At 50.8% G+C, this 6,122-nt stretch overlaps 1 long non-coding RNA gene across 4 annotated transcripts; it reads left to right on the top strand.

Moving 5' to 3' along the window:
* Window positions 1–3,311: 3,311 nt before the first annotated feature.
* Window positions 3,312–5,812, top strand: LOC136316736 (uncharacterized). Of its 4 annotated transcripts, none has more exons than XR_010727802.1 (4): window positions 3,312–3,912; window positions 4,586–4,720; window positions 4,876–4,972; window positions 5,588–5,812. It is a non-coding gene; the product is annotated as an uncharacterized lncRNA (long non-coding RNA). The 4 variants fall into 4 exon arrangements; XR_010727800.1 differs by having other exon boundaries at window positions 4,403–4,720; XR_010727801.1 differs by having other exon boundaries at window positions 4,383–4,720; window positions 4,881–4,972.
* Window positions 5,813–6,122: the final 310 nt, after the last annotated feature.

Below are 6,122 nucleotides of genomic sequence, written 5' to 3'. Positions count from 1 at the left end.
TATTCCTGTCTCTTTTCTCTCTCCTTTCTTCTCTCTCTAAAATCAATAAGATGAACATTAAAAAAAAATAACAACAAGGGGAGATGTAACTTGGGTGGTGAACACACAGCACATTATACAGATGATGTGTTATAGAATTGCATGCCTGACATTGTAACTAACCAGTGTCACCTCGATAAAATCTAATGAAAGAAATGAATGATACTGTGGGTCAAATAAGTTTGTAAAATACGATACATGTTTGCTCGCTTATAGTTTGCATTGGGTGTGGGGGACAGGCTGTAAGCAGGCAGGGTCCTTATAGCCTGAGAGGGTTAGTTTTAAGACTAAGCTTTTCCCCACACCCTTGACTGATTGCATGATGTGGGGTGGTGCACTCTCATGAGGAATCCCCTTATGCCTCAGATCAGTGACTTTGTATCACAGACTTCCTTGTTTGTATATGGGATTCTTTAATAGAATCTTTTGTAGAATCTTTTTGATTTCTACACTATAAAGTGGGGCAGACCAGGATCTTGCTCTCTCTCGGTTCCTGAGATTAGCATTAGAGGAGAGAGCAGAAAAAGGCCACGTGGAGGAGAAGAGAAGCAGCCAAGATGGTGGAGTGCTGAGTGACAAGCCAGTTTGTGCAGAATTTGTGCAGAGAGAAGGAAGGAGATGGGGAACAGAGGTGAATAAGGCTGGTGAGGTTAGAAACCTTTGATTCTAAGAAACTCGGATAAGTCAGTGGCTTTGGGAGCCCTGAATGGAAAGGGAAGTGTTTTCCCACTGTGTGTATTTCTCCCCAACGGGTGCGAGCTAGGATTAAAGATGATGGCCCACCAGCTCTTGGCTCCATTGTTTCATTGCCCTCTGTCCGAATCCAATGCAAACCTGCATGTGAATGGCCACGATGGCGGCTCCCGGCCTTACAGATAATGATTGTGCAAAAAACAAACTATTGCTACCTGAGCTAAATAAAACTTTCAGTTCTTCATTTTTTTATGTATTTTTTTTTTTTTGTTCTGTTTGTTTCTAGAAGCCTGCAAGGGCGGCAGCTCATTGTTCCCGGCAAGTAGTTAGGCAGCTGTGCCCGCCCACGCAGCGCCCCCCCCCCAGAAGGTCATCGCCCAGCAACAGGCTGCAGGGGGTAGTGACCACCAGTGTGTAGAGAGCTAGGGTGGCCATAGGGGGAGGCAGACAGCAGGGAGCAGCATCCTGGGGTGCTTTGTACCCTCCTCCGCAGAGGGGGGTGAAGCCCACAAGCCAAGCCCCCTGCCCCAGAGCAGAGGGGGCCACCTTTCAGCCTTCCCTACCCATCAAGGCATTATAATTGAACACCGTGTGTGCAGAAAAAACAAACAAACCAAAAACCAAAACACATGTTGAGAGCTGGGAGCGTCTCCCCCTCCCCCGGCCACCCTCCCCCCCCAATCACTGACTGATTTTACGATTCGAGAAAAGGAAGTGAGAATCGAAACTGGGAAGGGCGGGGCTGCGGAGCATGCGGGCGGGGTCCACCCTCTGATTCATCTCTTCCGCCCTGGGGGGTGGGGAGCGGAGCGGGGGGGGGGGGTACATGGGTGGCTTTCCTGAGTTTGGAAGCAAGAGGGGTTTGTCTGGAGCGGTGGGGGGGTGACCCGCCCCACACGCACATGCACACACACGTGCTCATGCACACACACGTGCACACGCACACACACGTGCTCACGCACACACCACAGCTCCCCGCCATGCAGAGGGGGGGTGTCTAAAGCAGGTGCTGACATGCTGAGGTCTGGCCTGCAGAGAGGGGGCCCTGTGGGCTCAGGATGAGCCCTTAGGGGGTTCTGATGAGTCACAGGTCCCCCTGCGAGTTCTCCGAAAGGCCTGCAGCTGCCCCGGCTGGTACGGGCCACACCCCCAGAGTACCAGTTCGTCTCACGGCCCCTCCGGAAGGCCACCCTTGGGAGAGACTGGAAGGTGTCCCGTCCTGGGTGGTCTCTGACTCCTACACACATACACACACACACCCAGGGATCTCTGCTAGGCCTCCTCTGCGTGGTGTCCAGGCCCAGAAAGGGGACAGATGGAATCACACCCTCCCTGCCCACTGGGGTGGGTCCCTTCTCTTCCCAAAGCCTTTTCTCGTTCACTCCCAGATGTGGGATGGTTTCTGAGGGACCCGTCGTGGGCCTGTGGTATGGTCTCATTCCTCCCCCACCCCCCACCCCCTGTCCCTCTTATTGGGTGACCCTGGTGCTAATGTCACCAGCCAGAAGGGGTTCAGACTCAGGCGAGCCCCGCTCCCCACTCAGGAATGCCCAGCCCTTGCGGGTGGAGACCTTTAGCACAAACCCCCCGAGAGGATTCTGAGGAATGACGGGCAGAAGGCCCCGGGCTGCGGACCTGTGAGGTCTTTGATGGGGTTTCCCCCAGAACTTAGCTGAGGGCTGGGTTTCCATCCACATTTCCTGGTGGCCCGATAAGTGATAAACCCTCTGCAACACTGTGCATGTAGGTTAGGGTTAGGGTTAGGGGTTAGGGGTTAGGGTTAGGGGTTAGGGGTTAGGGTTAGGGGTTAGGGGTTAGGGTTAGGGTTAGGGGTTAGGGTTAGGGTTAGGGTTAGGGTTAGGGGTTAGGGTTAGGGGTTAGGGGTTAGGGGTTAGGGTTAGGGGTTAGGGGTTAGGGGTTAGGGGTTAGGGTTAGGGTTAGGGTTAGGGTTAGGGTTAGGGTTCGATTCTTGGTCAAGGTTAGAGCTTAGGTGTTTTGGTGTGGTTTAGAATTACCTTATGGTTAGCTTCCGGGTCTTGGTTAGGGTTAGAGCTTAGGGTTTAGGGTAAGGTTTTGGGTTTGTGGTGGAGTTATGGTTGGCTTAGGTTTAGGGTTGTTATTAGGGTTCGGGATTGTTTTAGGGTTAGGGTTATATTAGAGTTAGGGTCTAGGTCTGGGGCAAGTTTAGAGCTTAGGGGTTAGGGTCAGCATCAGGGTGAGGGGAATTTTGTTGAAATAAAATTGATTGAATCAGTAGAAGCTTTATTTGAGATGAAGTCTACAGTGTCAAAATAGGTTTGTCTCAGGGCCACCATCCTGATTTTGATATCGTCTTGCAACAATGATGGTTAAGTGTTCCCGGGAAGGGACTCTGTGTGCAGAGGTTTTGGGACCCGAGCCCCGTAGAACTTTGACTGGTCTTGTATTTTCTGTGACTCTCTAATTATCATATTTTTCATTCTGCAATACGCACCCAACCATAAGACGCACCTAGGGTTTTAAGGAGGAAAATAAGAAAAAAAAATATTCTGAACCAAATGGTGTGTTAAAATATTTAATAAAATACCATCTTTTTTGCTTTATAAAATGCTCGGGCATTTCTCCCTGCACTTTTTTTTGGGGTGGGGGCGTGGGGGTGCGTCTTATGGAGCATAAGATACAGTATCTCAAAACTTAAAAAGCAAAAAGAATCCATCAACGGTCACCATTGGTAACTCTTTCTGGTTGACTGCAGATCTAAATTCTCTTTGGAATCTTGAAGTTCAATGTTTACGAGCTCAGAGTGTGCCCCGTGTCCACCCTGGGGGGTGGACTTAACAAGATTCTCTGTGGGGCGGGCACTTTTATCACGCCGGGTCCTGGTCTTTGAAGTCAGGGCTGATCATTTACTGGAGTCCTTGGTGAGGCTGTTAAAAAGTTAAGGGTGTGTAAACACAGATACACACACACACACACACACACACACACACTCACTCAGACACAGGGACAGAATAGCCAATTACTGAATTACCGGCAGAGAGAACGCAGCAGTGGAATGTCCAGGTGTTGGTCCCTGACCCCGGAAGGGGAGGTCTTTCTTCCCCAAAGCGCTTCTCCCGGAATTAAACGTTTCCTTATTTTGACAATAGGAAACTGAATAATCTTCCCCAGGGCCCGGAGAGAGCGTGACACACATCGTAGGTAGGTGCTGTGTGGTTCAACGCCCTCCACGCTGACCGGGCACTGAGCCTGGCAGGGGACGACGGCCAGTCCCATGAGTTGTCTCACGTGTAACTGGAAGCCCGTGAACGCAACAATGTAACTAACGAGCAAAAGAGAGACGGACTCTGAGCAGAGACGGGTGTTGGGAGGGACAGTTGGGGGCGGGGTGGGGGTGGGGGTGGAAGGACTGACCAAAAAAGTAAATTAGGGAAAGGAAAGAGAAAAAAAAATGCTGGTGGGGAGAGAGAGGGAGGTGGAGGAAGGTCAAGGGGTCAGGGTCATCCCAGTGAATTCAGTTAAAAGGAAACATAGTAATAAAAGAGTCTTAAAGGGTTTGAGCATCTCAGGAGGACATTGGGCTGATATTCCAAGCAGCTGGGTATTGGGTGCTGGTCTGTTGGGACCAGCTGGAGGCCGCTGGTGTTTTTTTTTTTTACACCCATCGTGAGGTTGGGACGCTGTTTGTGAGAGAAAGCAACCCCAACGTGATCCGAAGTCGTGGAAGAATTCCCGGAACTGTGGCTCGGGGGCGCCCACCTCCCCGTGCGGGGTGACGTCAGAAGTTTTTTGGCTCCCACGTGGCCAGCTAGGGGAATTCAAGTCCAATCCGGGGCAGAAACCACAGACCAATCTGCTTGACCTTGACCTCCAGCCGGTTGGACTGGGATTCTCGGACGCTTCCCCTTCTGTCAAACCCGAAGGCACGGCGGAGTCCGTAAGGGCTTGACCTCGAGTCCCAGTCCCAAGGTGCCTTAGGACAAGGTGGAGGACGCTGTACATTTCCCAGGTAGGTCACCCGTGGGGGTCCGGGCGGGACACACATGACGTCTGACCTGCTTAGATTCGTGCGACGCTGTCTGCCTGCTCTCTCTCTCGGTGGGGGGGGGGGGGGCAGGGACGACTCCACAACTTGGTGTCTTAATAAAAATGCCAATCGAGAAGCACAGGTGGGCAGTCGGAGGTCAGTCACGCGATGTCCCAGCAACGGAGAATAGAGTCCGTCCAGCAACGGAGAATGGAGTCAGTCGTATGGTCATCGGTACGGGTGGGGCCAGGTGGACACTAGAGCTCTCAGCGGGGGGTGGACACCGCTTTGTTAAGCATGTGATTCTTTGGCCACTCTGTTGCACGTCTGAAACTAATACAAAATAATATTCAACGTAAATAAATAGTAATTAATTTGTTTAATTAAAAAAAAGCGTCATATGTCAACAGAAAATACAGTTATGGAAAGTAAATTTTGTTTTTTAGCGAGAGGAGGGGAGATAGAGAGACAGACTCCCGCATGTGGTCCAACCAGGATCCACTCGGCAAGCCCACTAGGGGGCGATGCTCTGCCTACCTGGGGCCAATGCTTGGACCAACCAAACTATTCTCAGAGCCTGAGGCTGATGCTAGAACCAATCGAACCACTGGCTGTGAGAGGGGAAGAGAGAGACAGAGAGGAAGGAGAGGGGGAGGGGTGGAGAAGCAGATGGGTGCTTCTCTTGTGTGCTCTGGCCGGGAATTGAACCCGGGACATCTGCACATAAGGTCGACACTTTATCCACTGAGCCAACCAGCCAGGGCCTAAAGTACATTTTTAATAGTACGATTGGAACTAATAAACAATTCAAGACACAAACAGGACTGTTTTTTACCTTCTTTTTTCCAGAATTGTCCTCTGAAATGTTCTGGTGGCTGTTCATGGTCTCTGTCCTGAGTGATGTCTGGCTAGATTTTGTCCCCCCTTTTCCTTACCTTCATAAAATGAATGAAAGAGAAAAAAAAATACAAACAGGCACTATCAGCAGTGAGTTGGCTCACGGTTCTGCAGTCTGGCCATTTGGGTTGGGTCAGCAGAGCAGGGAGGTTCTTTTGATGGCTGCCTCTGGCTCGCAGACAAATCTTTAATAAAAAAAATAATAATAACGTTAAGGACATAAAACATTCTCATGGGTTACAATCCATTCACTTCCTACCGCTCATGTTCATGGTTGCGGGCGGCGGGAGCCCATCACAGCTGTCCTCCGGGACAACACCAGATTTTTATTGGTTAATGTGTCACGTCCACGGGTCGTTGTATGGCTCTCACGGAATGACGTTTTAAAATATGTGGCGTTCCTGGCTCTCTCAGCCAGAAAGCTTCCCGACCCCTGCGCCAAGCGGATAAAAGCACTTAGCCACGGCGGGAAGTTACAGGACCCACG

This window comes from Saccopteryx bilineata, chromosome X (assembly GCF_036850765.1).
Source record: "Saccopteryx bilineata isolate mSacBil1 chromosome X, mSacBil1_pri_phased_curated, whole genome shotgun sequence".
NCBI lineage: Eukaryota > Metazoa > Chordata > Mammalia > Chiroptera > Emballonuridae > Saccopteryx > Saccopteryx bilineata.
This window is presented reverse-complemented; position numbering and strand designations above follow the sequence as displayed.